General features: G+C 28.4%; 1 protein-coding gene and 2 long non-coding RNA genes across 55 annotated transcripts in view; 2 read left to right on the top strand and 1 right to left on the bottom strand.

Annotated features, from left to right (window-relative positions):
• The window catches only part of LOC148234762 (uncharacterized), a 564,675-nt gene that overhangs the window by 225,242 nt on the left and 315,952 nt on the right, over positions 1–23,481 (bottom strand). The gene's annotated exons all lie outside the window — the stretch shown is intronic.
• Positions 151–14,325, top strand: LOC148234768 (uncharacterized). Of its 11 annotated transcripts, none has more exons than XR_015809800.1 (4): positions 151–10,271; positions 10,337–10,531; positions 10,594–10,752; positions 10,823–11,882. It is a non-coding gene; the product is annotated as an uncharacterized LOC148234768 (long non-coding RNA). The 11 variants fall into 11 exon arrangements; XR_015809797.1 differs by having other exon boundaries at positions 10,337–10,483; positions 10,826–11,882; XR_015809803.1 differs by having other exon boundaries at positions 151–1,057; positions 1,498–1,699; positions 6,707–10,752; positions 10,826–11,882.
• On the top strand, positions 17,143–19,047 carry LOC148234769 (uncharacterized). Its single transcript, XR_015809829.1, has 2 exons — positions 17,143–18,392; positions 18,473–19,047. It is a non-coding gene; the product is annotated as an uncharacterized LOC148234769 (long non-coding RNA).

Here is a 23,481-nt window from a genome sequence, read left to right on the forward strand (position 1 = left end):
AAAGTTCCAGATAAATCTTTGATTCTTTATTATAATTATCAGCCTAAAAGTGAAAGTTTGTGTTTTTTTACTATTTGCATATATAAAAAAATGCACTAAAAATATATATACATATATAATTTTAATATAGAGTAGTGAAAGCAAGTTACTAGTAAATTAGTAAGTCCCTCTTTTTGAGTAACAGCTCAAGATTTTTTGTCGCGTTAAATTTAACCTATTATTTGATAAGAATAACTGAGTTTTGAGATCACTGATCTAAATGTATTAATTAAGTGCTATGTATAATAGACAATTATAATCAATGACAATAGCTCTAAAACATAAAGTAACGGCCACCTAAATAGCACGTTCCCAATTTACCGTGTTATTGGGGGGTCTACTGTATCATTAGAATTAAGTACGTATATTGTTAACTACCATTCAAACAGCTTCACTAGATGATATACTATAACGGAAACATAACTGCTTTATAAAAAAAAGTAATTAAGTATAACTTCTCAAAAGTAGAAAATTCACAAATCTTCACGTGCTTGGCTTAGTAGGAATGCTTGGTACCTGATGGTTCACACTATCGGACACCAACCGATTATTTTGATCAATATACGTCAAGAATTCACGTCAAAAAAAATACAATTATCATGTGGCGTCATAGTAGAAATGTTCGGTTACTGATCGTTCACACTGTGACAGACAACGGACCAAAAATAGGAGAGCGCAAGAAATACGTATCTGAAGTCAAGAATTCACGTCAAAAGCATTCTGTACTCGTTATAGTATGGACTGTACTGGTTACGGTATATGTATATTTACAATGTATATTGTTATCTTATTTTGTGGCGTAAAAATTGGCTTATAGCCAATTTTATATTCTTGCTATTAATTATTTTTTTGTTTATTTTTCAGTCATATTTACATTTTCACAAAAGAAAAAAAGGATGATAATTTTTCGCAATTACAAATATTGTAAATCCGGCGGATCGAAAGAGAAAGAACACTGGCAATGTTCTACGACTAAAGGCTGTAGAGCAAGATTACACACACTTGAAGATAAAATAGTGTATGTACACGACGACCACAATCATCCGCCTCCGACAAGATCAAAACAATCTATACCTTCTACTCCTCCCGAAGTTCAAACAATGCCTTATTTATAAAGTAAATAATAATAAAAACAAATTTATCAATTGCACTCTTTTTCTCATACTTTGAAAGCCGCGTAATGCAATATCAGTTCCACTGACTAAAAGGAATAATTATGTATATAATGATATTTAAATATACTTGATATAAGGACTTTGGGGATTATTAAGATTATTTTGAACTGTTTTTATATTATATTAATTTATTATGTAGAGTTATCGTGTAATTTAATACATAAAAATAAAGGATTTTTATGTGATAAAATGTAATGATTTTTATGTGTTATATTATTTTCATTTATTTTTTCATATGAAATGTTTCATTGTTTTATTGTTCTCATTATTTTTTTATTTTTAGCCGTATTTACGTATTCACAGAGGAATAAAAAAATGATAATTTACCGAAATTATACTTATTGCATATCTGCAGTATCTAATCAGAAAGAGCGATGGAAGTGTTCAACGCATATTAGTTGCAAAGCAAAACTGCATACATATAACAATGTAATTCTACGCGTTCTAGAAGAACATAATCATCCGCCTCCGGAAGGCTATAAAAGGTATACTTATATTTAGTATATTATTGTTTATATACAATTTAATCTAAATTTAAGTGTCATTATATTACTAATTATGCTATTTGTGCGCTGTGTTGCTTAATTCGGACAGCCCGCCACAGGGCACTAAAAGATCTTTATTGCTTGTGAACGGTTCTTCTTAATCCATAGCCTTTTTTAATACGCACGTTTACTTGAAATATCACTATCGGTGATAACGTCTTAAGAATCGTTCAACAACTCTGAACTTCTTAAAAAATTTTCGACGGCACGATTTTATTGCTTTTGACGCGGATTCTTACCTTCTGAGAAGTGATAATTGTTTTTTGTGCTCTTTTATTGGACAAAATTCGATTTATATGTTCCTCGTTTAATTTGTAATATTATTTTAAAAGTAGTAGTGTGAAAGCTAGATTACCGAGCGTTCCCACTGCGACGGCGCTGACACGATTTTATTGCTTTTGACGAGAATTTTTGACTTCTGAGAAGTGATAATTGTTATTGAACAAAATTCGGTTTGAATATACTTTGATAAATACTCTCATATTAAAAGTCCGTAATAATATCGGTAAGAACAGCTATATTTTTATTGTGTATATGCAGAATTTATCTGAATGTAAGGAGGATTGAATAAAAGCGTCCTATTCTTTTATTTATATACTAATTTTTATTACATCTTCAGTTGTAACCTGACAGGCGTAAGCCCATTGCGTTAAAATGTGCAAATCTGTACCAATTGAGTAAGTCAATAAGACATAATGAATACCTACAAGTAAGTATTAACCACTAAACTTAAAGTCTGGGAATTGGTGACACCTATAATATTAATTATAAATTATTATGTACTATACAATTTATAATCAATATATGCCACAGCAGCTGTGGCCGGTTTTTTTTAAATAATAAGGCATTATTATAAATAAAAATCGAGTGCCGCTGCCAAGGCTCGAACCCGCAACCTCAGAGTTATTAGTCTGAGACTTTATGGACTACGCTAATCCGTCCTTTGAAACAAGAAATATGCTTAAACAGACTCATTCAGAAGCGGTCGATCAAGGATGATGTTTTTCTAGATCTATTGTTCAAAAAAATAAAATAACTTGGCACCCCTATTTTCAAAAATATTGTTTCAGTCGATAGTAAATAAATGAAAGTGAAGAAAGAAATAGGAAAAAAGGTTTTTGTTCACTGTCGTCTTATTGATTTTTATTAGTACTCGTAGACAACACAATATAGAATCAGCGTATAAAGTATTTTTATAAGTACTTGAATGTAAGGATTGCTTAAAAGCTTCTTATTATTTGAAACATGAAATATGCATAAAAACAAACGCATAATTAGTCATAAATTTCGGCAATTTCAGTCAAAATTCGACCTGCTTGGTTATTATAATCCAAAAAATATTTAGACGACAAGTTACTATATCTTGTTTCAATATTCTTAAAAAAAATGTGTATCTTGAAACTTTGGATTTTTCCGAAAAATTCGCAAGCATCAACATTTAACAATATATTATGTTACAGGAAAAGCTTTGAATGAATGGACATTCTTTATATAGTATTTTTTTATTACCAATTATTAATAATAATGTCGATACCGGTATTGACTGTTTTTTCTCTCGGTAATACTGGTATTGAAAATAATTCGAAATATCTAATATTAGATTAAAACCATAATGCCAACGTAAAACCCCAAGATGGTATAAATAACTGGGTATACATTATTGCAAACAATGCTTTTAAACGCTTTATTAAATAATTCAAAAACCCAAAGATGTCTTTTTATGACTTCAGATTATCGGTAGTAAAATCACCTTCACCTGCCTTGCCTCAACAACATAGAGAAATAATACATTTACCAAGTTTTTACGAGAAAGATAGTGCAGGAATCACAAGGAGACGGAGATGTAAATATTGCTGGCTGTATACCAAACAACGAAAAGCTACGACGTTCTGTTGTCCTGACTGTCCAAATAAACCTGGTTTTTGTCTAGAACCCTGTTTTAAACTCTATCATGAATATTCGTCTTGTGATTTATAAATTTATAAAACTTTTTTTAAATATGTATAATATTTTAGAGTTTATTATTTTTTATTACTTATGTCATGTGTTGTTTATTATATAATAACATACATCAGGGGCGGGCGGTGTAATATTTTCCTTCTTAACGTAACGAGAGTGAATAAGAGATAAGGACATGCTGACCGCATGCTCTCATCTCTCACTCACTCTCGTCACTTAACATGCGAGTGATCGAGAGGGATATTCTATCACCTCCCGCGCCTGATATACATACAGTAGTCATGTTATTTATAGCACATTTACATAAGTATTTTTTATTCTCTTAAAATATTTCTATTTCAATTTATACTAGTCATTTGTAGCTTTAGAGTATTGGTCGTTTGCAATTTCATATATATATATTTTAAATTTCGTATAATGTAATCTATAAATTAGTTATTTTGTGGTAAAAAAATTGTTGTATAAAATAGAATAAATATAATATTTTCTTTTTAATTTCTTGGTTTTATTTTTTATTTTGAGTTTAGACCATATTGTGAAACCACTAACTACCACTAACACAAAAATCAAACTTTATACTTTTAGTATGTATTGTATGTGTATTTGTGTTTTTTGATTTCATGATTTGACATAGCTATAGTTAGACAATGCTTGCCCCACGTGCTCAAGTCGTCAGAAATGACATGATAATTTAAATTTTTTAAAGCTGTTTTATGGATTTTTTTTTTAAATTTACAAAATTCATCCGTAACGTCTCAGACTAGTTGCTCTGATATTGCGGGTTCGATTCCTGGCAGCAGCGCTTTAATTTTTATTTATAAAAAATGCGTTTTTATTAAAAATCGGCTCCAGTTGCAGTAACATATATTGACTATAAATTATAATATACATAATAATTAATAGTATATATGTCAATAATTCCTAGACTTTCATTCTGGTGGTTAATACTTACTTACCCAGTTGCTACAAATTTACCCAGTTGTAATTCATTGGGCTTACGCCTGTTAGGTTACAACGGATGATTTAATAATAATGTCTCAACAATTTGTTCGCAATAAACATGTCAATTAATTTGATTTTTCTACCTGATGTCGTTATGCGCGTAGATGTGGTGCCCCTGATGCGGTCTGTCCGAGCCTTAATATGTAAGGTTTTTATAATTCGGTAATATTATATGATTATGTGTTTTTATATATTATTTTATTTTTATATAATTTTTTTATATTATATATTAATAATCTAATTTCAATTTGAACACATTAAGCTATTGTTAATTTCATCAGATGTAATAAATATTTTATTTAGGATAACTCAAGTTTTTATTTTTTATTTTAAAGCACCCTATTCCATTACATTTATGTTTGAATATTAATAATTGTCATTATCACAGATATTGTGTATAAAAATAGTATTAAATATGTAAAATCGCAATTCTTAATATTTTATTAGGATCGCACGTCACGCGAAGAGTGATTTGAGCCCGCTTTTACTACTTTTAATTATTTATATAAAATCACGGCACGGGTCTTCGTTGGTAACATTACGTAGTTATTCGTTACATTATTATATTTTTAATTAACTAGTTAAAAGATTTCACATTTAAAATGTTATAGCAGCTTATATATTGTGATGAAGGCTTGATTTGTTCTAAGAGAATTTATATCACCAATTTCATATTTAAATTAGTGGTTGTCAATCGTTGGTCCCCATAGTATCTGACAAATATTTCTTGAAATGCTCAAAGTTTCATAATGGTTTTACTAATATGTTAGCGATATAATTATTTAAATTACACTAAAAAAATAATAATAAAAATATATATATTTGCCTTCTGCCATATTTTTTAATTTCAAAGAAATTAAAATGCTTTTTTATTTTTGTAAATGTTTTAATCCCAAATAGACCCTCAAGTTTTTCTACTTATATTGTGTCTGTGTGATCGAAATTAGTGATTATTGGTATAGTAATATTAAGATTAATATATTTGTTTAAACTCACGGATAAATATTTTGCTAAATATTAAAAAAATAAAATCGTGCTAGTGAATGCTTAGTGACGTTAATTAATTACTGTAATAATGTATTTTAAAACTCTGATTTCAGCTTGGTGTCTTATTTAGTAGTTATTGATTGTGTTTACTTCGTCGTAACGCATTGAACTAACACATATCATGCTGCAACTGAAGATTTACAAATAAAAATTCATAAAATAAATTTATTTTTCATCTAATAAATATTTTGAAACATATGGCCGATTCGGAATCGGCTATTTATTAATTTATTTAGCTAAATTTTTACTAAACATACATATAATATAAAACATTAATAGAAAATAAAAAATACTTAATATTGTAATTATAATGACCATTAATTTTTAGCATGAGTCCATTTTAGAATACAATATTTTTTCATGACGTTGTATTAATTCAAAAGTAACTTTTTTGTGACTTGTGAAACTCATATGTGTGTTAAAATGGTATTGAATATTGCAGCTTTAAATAGTGAATATTTATGACATAGATATTATATATCATATTTACGTCGTAAATAAATGAAATATTAACATAGTAGTACAAAAAAAGTTGTGTCCTCGTCTCCCGCTTTTAACTGATAAGCACAGTGAAACGACAATTCTCATACTTCGCATACAAAATATTAATTTAAAATTAAGTTAAGTGCTTTATGTTACTATGAAAATTTCGGTAAAATTCGTTATAAAAATTGTGCTTTTTTTATCTTAACACTATTGAAATTTAGGTCGAGTTTTTTATTTGGTATTGATTAAATAATAAAACGAAAGGCATACGTAGTATTTCAGCAGTACAAAAAAAATTTCGTCCCCGTCTCTCGCTTTTAACCGATAATCGTCGCGAAACATATGCAAAGTTTTGAATGACAAAAGAAACATATTTCTATCCAGAAGCTATTTTTGAATTGTATTTTTATAAATATATAATTTTGTGAAATTAAATTAAATAATAACTTTTAGCTCGATACGTCAAATCTTCAAGAGGTAAACCACTCATCATGTTCGGGGGCTACACTTTTGCAAAAAAGAACATTAGTGCAAATCACAGAGTATACTGGTCTTGTTCTACACATTATAGTAGAGGATGTGGAGCTTCTTTGCGAACTTTTGAAGATACTATTATACACGCAAACATCACTCATAATCACGACGCGTATAAAATATGTAAAAGACAGGGTTAAAAAATATAATAATTGTAAAAGTATTATGTTTAAAGATTGCTATAAATAAAGTTTGTTTGAACAGATTTACTTTTTTTTATTTTCAAACCTTTAGATAATATTATTTTATTTAAGTAATATTAATTTTTGTATTTCGCATCATAATGATCAACTTTGACACGAGGCAAATAAATTTCAACTAATATTTTTTTTTCTATTTAAATAACATAAAATAAAGAGATTGACACTATACTTTAATTACTTTCAAGAATAAATGCATAAAAACAATTTTAACGTGTTATACTCACAGTATATATTTTTTTTCTTAATGTATCGCAGTGAACGTCACACCTTTCAATTTTTACACACATAAATTCGCGCGTGCTAGAGCCGAGTCACAAGGATCAAGTTTTGTGTGTTATTTTTGTTTCTACCTACGCTGTAATAACGGTTATTATCGGGAAACAATATATCAAAATCACAGTAACAGGTTGTCAACTCCTACCGTAGCGTTGTGTTAGTTTCAGCGTCTGTGTGTTTTGGATAAAAAGTGGAACATGTGACACTCATTGATGTATCAGATGCACCGACATAGGTAAGGATGTGTTTCAGTATAGAAAAATAGTCATTGATGTTATTTACGTGATTTATCCGTGTATTTGCTGTAATATCAATAATGTTAAAAGAATAAAAACATGTTCTAAATTTGATATTTAATATATCGAATGAATACTTTCAGCTCAATTTGTGATGTCATCAAGAGGAAAGAGGGTCGAATTAAATGGATATATGTATTTCAAACAACATACTGGAAAAAACAACAACACAAGATGGCGCTGTTCTTATTATTATTTAAGAAAATGTGGCGCTTTTTTATTTACGAATGAAAATAGAGTTGTTTTTGTAAAATCAAATCACAATCATTGAAATGCATGGCCTACCGTTATATTAAGAAGATGAAGTAATTGAATTATTTTATAAGATTTATCTTGCCATTTTATTTAAAGTATTTTCGACATTGTTCCATATCTTTATAATTTTTCTAGGGTTAGGGTTAAAGTTACCACATGCGCTGTTTGAGAACTGTTAACACCCGATACTATTTTATTCATGTATGGTGGTTAACGATAGTAAGTACTCGTGTTTTAGAGTTAATTTATTAATATAAATATTGTATAATACTTCTTAATTATTTCATACGCCTTGCCATTTATGACTTTCAATTTGTATTGTAGATTTTAAGATACTAGTTGCTTGCAATGGTATTTTGTTCTAATAAAAATATTTTTAAGATTTGTGTTTTCTCATTGAAATATTTTTCGTTTTATAAGAATATATGTACTATAACCATGCCTTTTATTGTTTTTAATTTTTTAGTTGAATTCGTCAGATCACAGAGGGGATCAAATTTGCTTAAAATTGGAGGATACACATATTCCCTTAGTACAAAGTGTGGAATAAAACAACGATGGTATTGCTCAACACAAAAAAGTAAAGGTTGCAAAGCAGCTGTTCACACCATTGGGGAATATGTAGTCGTTATGAAAAATTTCCATAACCATTAAAACAAGAGTTCTGATTGTAAAAAAGTGAAAAACTCTTACTGCGCTGCCCAACATTACCAGTCATTTATTAAAAAAATCGTATTATATCCATATATACTTCATATCAGTTTTTCTTAATAAATATCATATTCATAAGCATTTGCTCTTTTTAACTTTTAATCATTTATTTCAATAAAAAACATTGTCAAATAAATAATAATAATCACTATTTTTTTTGAAAAATTTGGACAATATTTAGTGCGATCTACTTAGAAAGTGAGCTTCTCTATACTGAGATTTCACAGGATTTTATTACTTAAAACTACGATCACCATATTCAGCAAATTGTTTAAACTTCCAAAAAATTAAAATACGTAAAGTTTGACGATTTTGTCTTGGTTGATAATGCTTAGTGCATTATTATAATTGTTAAGCAAGTCATCGCTAGACAATGCATAGTCGAAAGTTTATTTTTTATTTATGTTGTTACGTATCATTTATTTTAATTATTAAAAACATTCGAAGTGTATAAGTCATAAACTAGGCTTAATTGGTTTGTTCTTTAAAATTGTTAATAATATTTATAAAAATGCGCTATTATTAAAAATCAAGTTGGGACCAAGTAAAAATCAGCATAATTTTTAAAATCATAATTTAATCAGTGCTGCATTTTTTATCAACTCTAATCTCAGATAAATATTACCTATTAAATTTGACAGTGACTGTTTTGCGCAATACGCTCATAATTTCTCGTTTTGCGCTCGGAATATCGCACTTCACACTCTAAACCTTGTTTTTATAGCTTATAAATAAACTCAGGCTGAATCTTGTTATAATACTTATTAACTAAAGTTAATAAAAATCACATATTACATCTGCCAGCGACTTATTCGTGTAATGTTCTTATAATTTTGCGCTTTGCACTCAAAACCTTGCGCTTCACACTCAACACATTATTTACTTAAATTATTTTTATTTATCTTATTTGTAAAAATAACGAGACACTGGTTAATGTTGGACATCGTATTTCGTTCATTTCAGAATATTATTATGTTGTCTCGTTAAAACTAAATTTGAGGCACTATGAGTACTGATATATTATTTTATTTTTGATTTAAAAAAAAACGTGTTGGTAAACGAAGGTATATAAATAAACAGATTTTATTGAAGATCCTGAATAACTAATTTTTAATGAAAATAAAAATATTTTTGTTATTTATTATGTGTTGAAAACATGTATTTTGATTATTATAAATATATATAAAAAATTGAAATTTATTTTTATTTTTTTCCGTTACTTTCATTACTCATATTAATTGCGTTGTCTAGTTCTTCTTTTGCGTATAATTAAAACTTGCTAAATAGAAGGAATAACGAATATAAAGATGCAGAAATTTCTTAACGAACTTGAACGTTTCAACTAGAAGCAAAAAAAAATTTTTTCAATAAGAAAAAAATGAATATTTTTTATTTAATAGATATAAAAATGTAGAGCTGCATTCTTATTTATTAATTGATTTCAGTTGGATACATTACATCAAAAAGGGGCAAAACTCTGCTTCAAATCGACAACTACACTTACTATAAACACAAAAAGAACCATCATAAATACTACTGGCACTGCTCTACGCACATTTCCCGCGGATGCAGGGCAACTTTGCACACAGTCGATGATGTTATCGTCTATTTGAAACATATTCACAATCATTGATAATTTAGAAATTATATATAAATATATTTAACATGTAAATATTTATTTCTAAAGCTAAATAAACACGTATACAATATAGTAATAATCAAAAAGTCCATGCTATCATTAAGGTATTTGGCATAAGTAGCCGATTAATAGGTGAAATGCATGAATTGATCACTCAATATGTTTTCAGCTGAGGTCATTACTTCTCAAAGAGGAAAAACTCTACTACGAATCAACAACTATACTTATTACAAACACAGAAAGAACCGTCATAAGTATTATTGGCATTGTTCAACTCACATATCTCGTGGGTGTAGGGCAACTGTGCATACAATAGGTAATGTTATCGTCTATGTAAAAGATGTGCACAATCACTGATAACAATGTAATTTTATATGTAAATATTTCATAATAAATATGTATTAAATAATCATTTTTTTTATGTAGAATGCAATGGAAAACCATTACACCTAATTTGTATCCCAAGAAAATTAATATATCTAGACTTCGACTTGCCGTCCTAAACACGAGGAAATAGAATTATGCATGTATTAATTAAAAATCCGTGCAAAAACATGACGTCTGCGAGCTAGTCATAAGAACAAGGTGAATTTCTATGACTGAGTTGTGAAATTGTTACTCAAATTGTTTTGATTGAATTTACTGTATTTTTTAGCAGAATCTGTCCACGACGAAGTGAAATTTCTACTTCATTGATTGCTATTGTCCGTAGCAATGTAGCATTATCTCGATTGTTTCAGAATTAGTGCACGCAAGAAAGACTCGTTGAGAAGCTGGATGGTCTGTGTAAGGGGAGCGCTGACGTCCTGACCGCAATGGTATGAATAAGGGACATAATCGCGGCTCTCTACAACACTATAGCCCGCAGCTGATTATTGACAAATTGTCGACACCGCCCTTCTACCAATTTAAAAAAAGTGCTTTATTGAATACATGCTACGCCAATATTACAATGAATTGTATCTCAAGACTTATAGTAGAAATATACTAAGATACAAAGACAGTAATCTGTACTCCCACTTGTCTGGAAAATTGATATCTGGATCCTTTCTATCAACAATGAGTATTTTGTTTTGATAGCATCTCATATAAGAGCTTTATTCTTGAACAGTGAACGTCAGAGCTTCCACTTTTTATCCAAAACGTTAGGATTTGCCAACCAGTTATTGTGATATTACATAAATATAATTTTTTCTATTTAATTTGTGAAAATAGTTATTTTTATTTTTATATCGACGAATCACTTAATATATATTATGGTGCTGTGTTGATAGGGTTTGCCAAATATATACAAATATTATGGTAAATTTCATGAGAAAATTTTAAATGTTTAGAATTTACCAAAAAGTGCAACCAGTATAGTCGCTTAGAATAGGCACACGTACATTTTATAATTAAAATACACTTGCATTGCTCTACTATATTATGAGATAATATCGTTTATTTCAAAGTTATTCGCTAGCATGGGTTAATATTAGCACGTATGAAATATTTGTAATGGGGTTGATCAGCATAAAACGTCCTTCCGTCGCGTCGCTACACGAGTAAGTTCCTCCCGCTGCGGTCCTATCAGCGTAACTTCTGGGTGCCAACTGTCCCGCTCAAATAAAAATAATTAATACATACCATCTACATATATTAACTAGAAATGTATATTCTCAACATTTACATGTATTCATATATATAAATTAATAATAAAAAAATCTTTTATTGCACTCGTTTTTTTATTTCTACATTTTAAAGTTATATAATCATTACTTTTATTGTGTCTAATATGATTCATTTTAATTCGGTTTTTAGTTGAATATACTACATCGCAAAAAGGGAAAACTTTGCTGAAAGTCGGTACTTATACATTTTATAAACATAGAACAGGCTACACGAAGGAATACTGGCATTGTTCGACACATCATAGCTCGCATAAATGTAAGGCAATAGCTCATACAATTAAAGATGTTTTAGTATATTTAAAAGACGTTCATAACCATTGACAGTGCTGAAAAAATTTATGCATACAGTATGTATATTATCTAAAATAAAATATAAATTAAACGTGATTAAGAATAAAACCACTACTTTATTAAACCTGTTTTTATCCAAAATTTATTTGTTTAATCTCTAGTGATAGCCCAGGTAGAAAGTCGGGTCTAGCCTTGTACTATAGGGAAAGCCCAACTACGATTTACCATTTATGGTTTAAAAACCATATTTTATTTATACGTATCATAATTGTCTGTTTAATCTATATTAATATCTGATTCCATAAATTAAAATTTTACCATTGGATTAAAATTAGTCTACTGAGTAAAAATCATTGTTAAAGTAGCCGTATGAATTTACCTATTTTATTTTTTAGTTGAATTCCTTACTTCACAAATGGGAAAAGCTCTGCTTAAAATAGGAGACAACAAATATTATAGACAGCGAAAAAATCAACATAAAGAACACTGGTATTGTTCAAGTAGACGAAAAAATAGATGCAAAGCAGCAGCTCATACAGTTGATCGTATTATAGTTTATTTAAATGATTTTCATAATCATTGACAATGGAAATAAATGGTTTTTATGTTGATTGCTCATAGTCATACTGGTCGCATTTGTTAAATTATTACGAGTAAAATATATAAATAATATATTTACATTAACCATATATTTTTATTGTGAGTATAAGTTTGATTGTATAAAATATAACTTGGTCTTATTTTGTTTTTATTATTTTTATTTTTTTTTAATTTACGTAGTTTTTACTGAGAAGTATAAATTATTATTATTTTTCATTTTCCTACCGGTATAATTTAATCTGTATTTATATTACAATATAAGTTCGAAGAAAAAATATGATTTTTTTTTTATGTAAGAGATCAAGCTGTAAAAGTAAGCTTTAATAGCTTTCAAGTCTAATTGCTTTACTTGTGCTATTTAAAGATTTTTAGAACGAAGTGTATCCGAGCGGGTATTTAATAAACGGTATCAATAAATAGTTTCAAAGTACTTGTAAAAAAGGTCGGTGCCAAGTACAGAGAATCGTCAATGATCAAATATCTCAGCCTAACAGGTACCGAACCCCGGAATATATTTTCCGGGGTTCGGAACTCTATTATAAAATCGGAAGGGTCTGGAGTAAAAATTCAGAGCCTGCAGGCTCAAATCCCACAACAGACTCAAATGTTTATTTTAATAACCGGCTCTAGCTGCAAAATAATTAATTTATATCATGTGTCTAGTATCAAATGGTCTAGTTATTATTACTGCAACTCATTTAATATTAGTGATCAGGTCGTAAAGACCAGTTTTAATAAAAAAATATACATATACATATGTCATTAATTCTCAGATGTATTTCAGTCGGGTGTCTTATAACTCTTCATCATCTTATGAGTAATCAACTGTCATCAGATACTAGGTAACTAATGATTTATTGTCTACATAGATTAATTTGTTTTCAGCTGAATATATTGTTTCAAGAATGGGAAAAACACTGCTTAAAATTGACAACTACACCTATTATAAAAATAGGAAAGTGAATCTGAAGGAATACTGGCTATGTTCAACTCATCACAACGCTGGATGCAAAGCCATTGCTCACACTATTGATAATGTTATAATATATTTAAAAGACTCGCATAACCATTGACACTAAAAAAAATAATGTTTTATATTATGATTAAAAATAAATATATTTCTAACTACATATATTTTATTGTTGTAACTAACACAGTTGTAACTCGTCATCCCTCGAGTAACGCAACGCGAAATTATATTTTTAAGATATCGTCATGCGTCAGTATATTGTAGATAGTTTAGACTTATTATCTACACAAATTGATTTGTTTTCAGCTGAATTTATTGCTTCAAGAATGGGAAAGACACTGCTCAAATTCAATAACTACACATACTATAAAGTTAGAACAGTTAATATGAAGGATCACTGGAAATGTTCAACGCATCATAGTATGGGATGTAACGCACTTGCCCACACTATTGAAAATGTTTTAGTATATATAAAAGAACAGCATAACCATTAATAATGTAAAATAAAATTATTTATACTGTATTTATAAAATACTAAAAAATATTTAAAATAAATAATTTAATTATTATTTTTCCATCTATTTTTATTTTAGCTTCTTCGTCCTTTAAGGTATCGTCTTTCTAACCAGATTGTATGTATCATTATCTAAATAATTAATTTGTTTGCAGCTGAATTGATTGTTTCAAGAATCGGGAAGACACTGCTTAAATACAAAAAACTACACCTATTATAAAATGAGAAATGTTAATCTAAAGAATCACTGGTTATGTTCAACACATCATAGCGCAGGATGTAGAGCAATTGCGCACACTTCAGAATGCTATAGTATATTTAACTATTATCTTATATATATTTGTTCTAAGCCGCTTCCGCTTCCGGAAGCGCATAACTTAATGAAACATTCTCTGTTTAATTCTCTACTTTTCAAATCGTATCGCTTTGTATGAACGGTGTATATACACGTAAACAAAGGAAATATATTTAATTATAATAATAAATAATAATAATAATTGAATTTGCTCGGATTGATTTTCAAACCGCCGGTAATGCGTTCTGTTGTTTCGACCAATGAAAAATAAGCATTCAAATATAAAACAAGATGGCCGACAGTACCATGACAACAGTTTTAAATATTTATTATTTAATAATAAAATTTTGCTACGCGACAATAATTTTCATTAATTCGTCATTTGACTGAATATAAATAATCGGATTGTAAATTAACTAGGTGTGTTATAACTATGAAAATTAAATATATACATAATGTGCTAAGGATAAGAAGAATACATTGATTAAATTAGATAAACAAACATAAAACAATCTTCGTAATGAAATCTTCAAATTTTGAATTCCCATCGCCGGGCTCCGAGGCCGAATAGTGAGTTTTTCCTTTTATATTACATAAACCTTATCATTGCTTCTGATTTAATGCACATATACGTTAGATTTTAAGAATTGCTAATAAATCAGGTATATATCCTTAGTATGTTTTTGATTTAAAGTTAGTGTCGATCAAAACGGCGCTGTCGCAGTGGAAACGCTATATATATTAGCCAACGGACAGCTTATAAATGTGTAGTTTTTTGGTGTTATCTAATAGACGACATTTTACAATGATTATAAATATGTAATTGCATACCTGGAATAATCGATAGCCAAAATATCTAAGAGTGGGTTATTTGTAATTCCGATGTATATAAAATATGTAAACGTCGTGGCTTTTATTCAATTTTTGTTCTGTGCCATCATTTCTCTTTCGGAATAGCCAAATTCAAAATATTCAGTTACATAAAACTTATGAAGTATGTTCTTTATAAAAAGATAATACTGGCTGACAGTGACTTCAACATGAGAAGATTCACCCTTTGTTTATATATACCAAAACTACATTGTAGCCATATAGGTCATCAAATTGTTTCATCATTGCTTCTGAAAAATAATTAAAAACAATAAGACATTATCAAGAGTTAAAAATTATCGCAATATCTCATATATTAATTGTTTGCCATACGTAAATGTTATTAGATCTATCATTGCTTCTGAAAATTAACTGTAAATGATACTATATAGTGGATAAAATGTAACTTTTTGTGTACAATAATACGAGATTTTTCATTATTACTAGCATTGTAATATGTTTAATTAACTTTGGTATGTATACCTTTACTTGCCCAATCACCGCTATTTGTCTTTTAATATTAGATTTTTTATTTTGTTAGAATAACCGTGATATATTATTCATATAACCAAACACTTACTGGCACACCATAATTTATAGTTTTGCTTATATTGTTTATAATTCCAAATGCTACATCGCTTTTAATCATATTCAATTGACACTTTATAAGAAAAACGCCAATATAACATATTTCAGTGTTTATTTTATTATAAGCAAATTTGAAAGGGAAATCCCCGGTTTTGGGCGCGCTTAAGAACGAACTACGAAATTTATTTTAACGATTTAAATTGTAAAACACTTATCAAATTGTAAAAAAAATATTTTTTAAGATATGCTTAGTTTATACGGATTTTAAAATATATTATAAATTATATGGATTTGTATTAGCTTCTAAAAAATATGTACTAAAATTTTGGCGAACGTTGGCAATTTAAAGTTATAGTTTTTAGAATTTTTTTTAAATTTCATTTGAAAAAACATTTTCAACGAAAAGGGGAAAAATTCAAAATAAGTACTATTCATTACCAACCAACTACTCAACACATAGTGTTGCAAAAATCCTTCTTACTGACGCCTTTGAAAGGAAACTACACAAAATTGTATAACACTAATTTAAATATTTTTTAAATTATAAAGTTTCAGAATAAAATTTCAAGATTTATTCAAAATATTTTTTTCAACCTACAAAATATTTTTTATTTTATTATGGATTTTAAATATTCTTAATTTATTATATATTTTAAATATGTTTATTTTATTAATAATTTTATATAAAGTGAAAAATTTTTGCACTTACTAATTACTAAAATTTATAATGCTGCGCAGAAAAAACATTTACTTTAAAAATATATAAATCAAAATTTTTTTATTAAAAATTGACAAATGTCTCAAAATGATTAATATTTTTAAAGCGCACTTTTTGTCTAAAGTAACAGATTATATGCTTGATATATTTACAGTTTATTGTTGTTTTCTAATTAGTAAATGTAATTAAAAACTGGTTTTTAGATTCACACATAAAACATATAAACAACTTTTTTAATTATAAAGTGACTCATTGTGTAACTAAAAAACGTTCGTATTACTATAATTTAAATTTATAATAAAATTATGCTATTTTATATTTATTTATCATTTTATAATTATTATTTAAATGTTACTATGGCCCACCAGGCGTCTTCTTTGTCTGGTTACACTTTTAAGTACTTGTTATAGATATATAAGTTCGTACAAACTCGTTAAAGATCGCCGTAGTTAGTACTGCGCGCGTTGGGTGTCGTAAAGAGAGCAGGCGCATGATACTAAGTATAATTTTAATAGTATTGTAGTAATACAATTTTAACTGGATATGATCTGCTACTGTGTATATTTTATATTACAATATATTTCTTTGTTACAATTCTAGTTACTTATGTATATATTTTTTATTTTCAGTTAATTTTAGTTACTCAAATAAGGGAAACCTTGTCCTTATGGTCAACAATTACGCATTCTATAGAAAGCGAAGAGTCAATGAAAAGGAACACTGGGTTTGTTCAAGCCAAAAATTTGGATGTAGAGCAAATGCACACACGATTGATAATGTTTTAGTTTATCTGAAAAATGTCCACAGTCATTAACATTATTTTAAATTTGATTTATTTTTTTTATATATTATGTATATAGACGAATATTATTGTAATTATTTTAATTGGCGTAGATAAAATAAACCTGTTGAATAATTTACTTACTACTTTTTAAAATTATTTTCCCTTTATAATATATTCATTGTGTGACACTACTAATGATGTTGTTATTGGTTTATTTTCAGTTGAATTTTATTATTCAAAAACGGGGAATCCTCGGCTAGCTGTAGGTAATTATACTTATTATAAACAAAGAACTATCAAAGGAAAAGAACATTGGCTGTGTTTAAAATATCATCAAGGATGCAGGGCGAAAGCGCAGAGCATTGAAAATGTTTTAGTGTATTTAAATAATGTTCATATTCATTAAATAATTTTAAAAGAACGAGAGTTGAAAATATTTTTCAATGCGTTATTAAATTTCTGCTTTGGTGATTGGTTTTTAATGCACCAACGCAAGTAATAACACAGGGCATAGTCGGTTTGTTGTTGTAACTTTGTCTACTGATTAATATTGTATGATTTAATAATCAATAAAAATATTTTTTATTCCTTGATTTTTTTTTATTGTAGTTTATTAATTTTGCGGTATTTACCCTGTATTGTTTGATTGTTAATAATGTTTTTAATATTTATTTATTATTTTTAGTCGAAATCATTTATTCAAAGAATGGAAATCCTCAACTAAAAATCTGCAACTACGTATATTATAAACATAGAAAGATTAATCAAAAACAACATTGGATGTGTTTAAAGCATAAAAATGGATGTAGGGCAGTCGCTCACACAATTGATAATACATTGGTTTTTTCAAAATATGTTCATAATCATTAAAAAAACTGAAAATAATACTGTTTTTCTTATTTGAAATAAAAAGTATAAAATATAAGTAATTATATTATTTATTTATACTTTTAAGTTTTCAGTTATTTACCATTGCATAATTGTACATGACTTTGTTATTTTCAGTCAAATTCATTACTTCAAAAATGGGAAAGCCTCAGCTCAAAATCAGCAACTACACATATTATAAACACCGATTAATTAATCTCAAACAACGTTGGATTTGTGGAAGACATAACCGTGGATGCAAGGCGTGTGCACATACAATTGATGGTGTTTTAGTTTACTCGAAATTTATTCACAACCATTAAAAAGGTCGGAAAATAATGCAGTCCGTAACGTCTCAACTAGTGACGCTGAGGTTGCGAGTTCAAACTCCGGCAACAATTTACTCAAAATTTAATTTATCCGCTATTTTATAAAATCGACCACAGATGCAAAGTAAAATCTATTTATAAATAATTTATAATTAATTGTAGATATTCATTATGTTTCATTAACTTAACCATTTGGAACAGATTTACCCCATTGTAACGCATTGGGATTTACGTCTGTCAGTCTACAACGGAAGATTTAAATATAATATAAAAAAAAATCATCATGGATATAAAAAATCTCATGAAGTGTATGCTACTGTGTGCAATTATGTATCATTTATTTTTTGTTATTAAAAAAAACATTTTATAAAGTTCTTACCATCATTGCAGTATTTTTATTTAATCCATTTTTTAATTATTTTTATTTTTAATAGTAATAATTGCTTTTTTGTTTACTTTTATAATGTTTATTTTTAGTCGAATTTAATTAATAAATAATGGGGAATCCTCAACTAAAAATCTGCAACTTCTTATATTATAATCATTGAAAGATTAATCTAAAACAACATTGGATGTGTGTCAAGCAAAATAATGGATGCATGGCAGTCGCCCACACCATTGATAATACAGTAGACCCCCCAATAACACGGTAAATTGCGGACGTGCTATTTGGGTGCGTGTAGTTGGGGAACTAGAAAATACTAACACAATTTCTTGCAATACGTACAGGCGCGTGTGGTGAGATATCCTCCCTTTGGCTCTCTTACACATAAAGTATTGGACAACACAAATAGCTCGTCCGCAATTTCCGTGCTATTGGGGTGTAGTTGATCTTAACATATTAACATATGAAGTAAAATAATTGGCTAAAATTGGATTAACGCAGACGATGGAAAGACAATATTCTGGTTTTACACCAAAATTTATCTGAAAATGTATTGCATCTAATCCGTTGACTAGATCAATTCATTTTAAATTTTATCAATTCATTTTAAATAATTGCAAGGTATTTGATGATATCAGTAGAAAGGCTTGGAAGCTGCAAACCCCATAGGTAATGTGTTATTATTTTGAACTTCATATAGATGTTACATTTAAATCTTGTGAATCCAAAATTGCTAGAGACATCGTGTTATTGGGGGGTATACTGTACGTTGATTCTCTCAAAATATATTCACAACCATTAAAAAATTTATAAGGAATCAAATTTATTTTTATGGTACTGATATTTGTTTTTTTTTTATTAAAATTTTATTTTTAAAACAGTAATTTTATTTTGTACACAATGATATTAAATAATTATTTGCTCGGCTTGCTTCGTCGTGTACTTAATTTACTACCATTTTTTTGCTTCAGTATAAAACGAATTTATTTATAAATCTATTGCTAAGTATCTCAAAGTATTTTTTTTAGTATCTTATCCATTTTTACATGCTTGCAATCACTATAGCTATACAAATATTGTTACTATTATTCTAATAAAAAACGAACTTTTATTGAATGTTATAAATTATATTATTACAACAGTATCGTAATCATGTACGATTTGTACAATAACTTTGTTAAATTGTCTGCGTCGCGAAAGCGGCTGCTTCTTCGGTATTTCTAGGGTCGGCTTGGTCGGTACCCGGATTAGCTCCGCTTAGTGCGCTTTTGGATGAAATCAGTGTGACACAAGAAATCGAAATATAATAAAATAATACCTTTTTTGTGATAAAGTATGTGTTTATCTCCTCCCTTCTTTCGACCGTTTAACTAATGCAGCGATTTGGGGCGGAAACAGATTATGTTGTTGATAAGAATAATTATTTTTCGTAACGTCTTTTTCGCCATTTAAGAAATTTTAAGTCACATATGACTTGTAATTTAGGAACCCTATGAGCAGATTCATTCATTTGTATAGACTTATAAATTGTCAATGTCATCTTCGCTGTCGCTATAATCATTATTATCACTATCATCAATCTCAGTCATGACATTGCTATTTATTAACATATCAATCAAACGAACCAATACACCTAAAAATAAATAAAATGTCACAGTCACATGTAACAAGCTATTTTTTGGTCTATCTATGGCGATGACTGACACAAAAATAACACATATATGTAAGTCTAAGGTAATATTTTAATTATTATTCTCGCTCTCTACTGAATTATTTGTAACTTTTATTATTATCTTTTCAGTCAAAATTATTTATTCAAGAAAAGGAAATCCTCAGCTTAAAATCGGCGACTACGTATATTATAGAAAGCGAAAGGTCAATCAAAAAGAACATTGGGTTTGTTCAAACCATAACCTGCAATGCAAAGCAGCTGCGCATACGATTGACGATGTCGTAGTTTATTTAAAAGATATTCATAACCATTAGAAAAACGTTCATTATTAAGTGTATTATATTATATTTTTATAGTAGAAACAGAAAAAAACCGAAAAAGAAATATTTTTTTTATAAATAAAATGTATTTTTAAATAGTTTAAATATGATTTTAGGTTAAATTACACGATTGCATTTTTAATAATTTATTTTAATTCATATTTTTAGTTCAGTTAACTTACAAGAAACTCCAACAAATTTATAAAAGGCAGAAGACTACTAAAAAAATCTATTGGATTTGTTCATACCATAAATACGGATGTAAGGCACTTGCTCACACGATTGAAAATGTTATAGTTTACTTAAAAAATGTTCACAACCACTGAAAAGGGAAGGGTTATAGAAAAACGGCAATTCAGCGTTTCCCAAATAAATTTAATTCCGGTGTTCGTGGAGCACTATTTGGAAAACGCTGTTATAAAATATTTCGATTGGACGTATTGAATAAATATATATATATATAATATTGGGTAAATATATTTTTATTAATACTATATTTTATATAAGTGTACAGTAGACCCCACAGTAAATTGGGGACGTGCTATTTGGGTGCGTGTAGTTGGGGGACTAGCAAATACTCGTACATTTTTTTGAAATATGACTCGCTCACAAATAACGGGCATACAAATAGCACGTCTCCAATTTACCGTGTTATTGGAGGGTCTACAGTATATGATGTTCTAGTGTATAAGTGTATTATTAACAAATATTTTTTAACCGTTTATTGGAATATAATAAAAATATATTGTATATTTATACAGCTTTATTATTATTCATTTTAAATAAATATATTATAAACCGTATTTATTTAACAGTTACGTTTATACTTATTTTTTTTTATTTCAGTTGAATTCATTCCTTCAAAACAGGGTAGCTTTATGCTTAGAATCGGAAACTACACATATTATAAAAACCGATCATTTAAACTAAAAGTACATTGGCACTGTACGGAACAATATAGATGTCGATGTAAAGCAGTTGCGCACACCGTTGATGGTTTTGTTGTTTATGTAAAAGATATCCATAATCATTGAAAATTGATATTTAACAATGCAAATATGGTTGTTCAAAGAATGTATTACTAGCCTCGCACTGCCATGATGACTCGCTTTGATGTGATAAGTAGACTTTCTCATGATACATTCTTATATTAACTCTAGTATACATGTCATTGAACTTTTTTTACAAATTTTATACTGCCGTAGTGCTAATGTTTATTACAATATCCACTTAATATGTTCATATAAATTATATATTTTTTATAAAAAAATAAAATATCTTTCTTGCATGAGTGCATAATATTTATTTACTCAATATTACAACATATGATTATTTCTTAACATCACTTGATTTTTAGCTGAATTTATTACGTCATCAAGAGGAAGTTCGCTGCTTAAAATTGACAACTACACATTTAGTCAGGGAAGAAAATACAACTTGAAACAACACTGGTTTTGTTCGATGCATTCGCGTGGTTGCAGGGCACTAGCTCATACGGTAGACGACATTCTAATTTATTTAAAAAATGACCATAATCATTGAAAATTTAAGGACGTATATTATATTATAAATCAAATGTATTTTTTTAAATCATGTAATTCATAAGATACTGAGATAATCATGCAGCAGTATAAATCATATTTGAAAAGTATACATTTTTTTATTTCAACCCGCTTAATATGTATCTACAAAATCAATGTAGACTTCGCATAGTTGGACGAACGAATTGCTCCACCTCTGTTTTCGACCTAAGCCGTCTCGATCGACGACTGCCACGATTATAATTGACGGTCTTCCGGTATCACTATCTATATTGGAGACGAAAGTAGACTTTAAGATATATAGCTAGTAAAAATACAATTTTTTCTCACATTGTGTCTGTTTAAAATAATCGTGTCAATTTATAAACCCGTTAAATGCGAATTTCATCATCTTTTTTCCTCTTAATTTTATTCAATAATAAGTGTTGTTCATGAAGAAGAATATGATCAATTGAAAGTTGTCGCTAAGCTTTGTATTTAGATTTTTTATATTTAATTGCTACTAATAATAATTTTGAGGTTGGTGGTGGTGTGACATTTGCAGCTAATTAAACGCTGAAAAAGTTGATAACAGTTGGATTCTATCGGATGGATTGCTAAGTATTGAGAGTCCGTTGGTTCGTGAGTATTCGCTGTAGTCGTCAATGATTCGATTGGTGATAAGTGATTGTCGTTCGTCGAATGATTGGCTACGCGTGTTCGTGTACATACACAGCTTATGCATGCACACTAAGACCAGAGTCCACTGTAACGTTCCCTAATTTAATGTTTTAATAACTTGCACATTGTTATTTTACAATGGTATATTTACTATTTTTACAAACATGATTCGTGGCAAATCAGTGGTGTTGGAAATAACCAACCAGATGGACGGATTTTGAATTTATATATTTTAGTGTT

The sequence above is a fragment of the Plectrocnemia conspersa genome, unplaced genomic scaffold (genome assembly GCF_051122295.1).
Source record: "Plectrocnemia conspersa isolate PC_06_02 unplaced genomic scaffold, ASM5112229v1 ptg000005l, whole genome shotgun sequence".
Classification (NCBI taxonomy): domain Eukaryota; kingdom Metazoa; phylum Arthropoda; class Insecta; order Trichoptera; family Polycentropodidae; genus Plectrocnemia; species Plectrocnemia conspersa.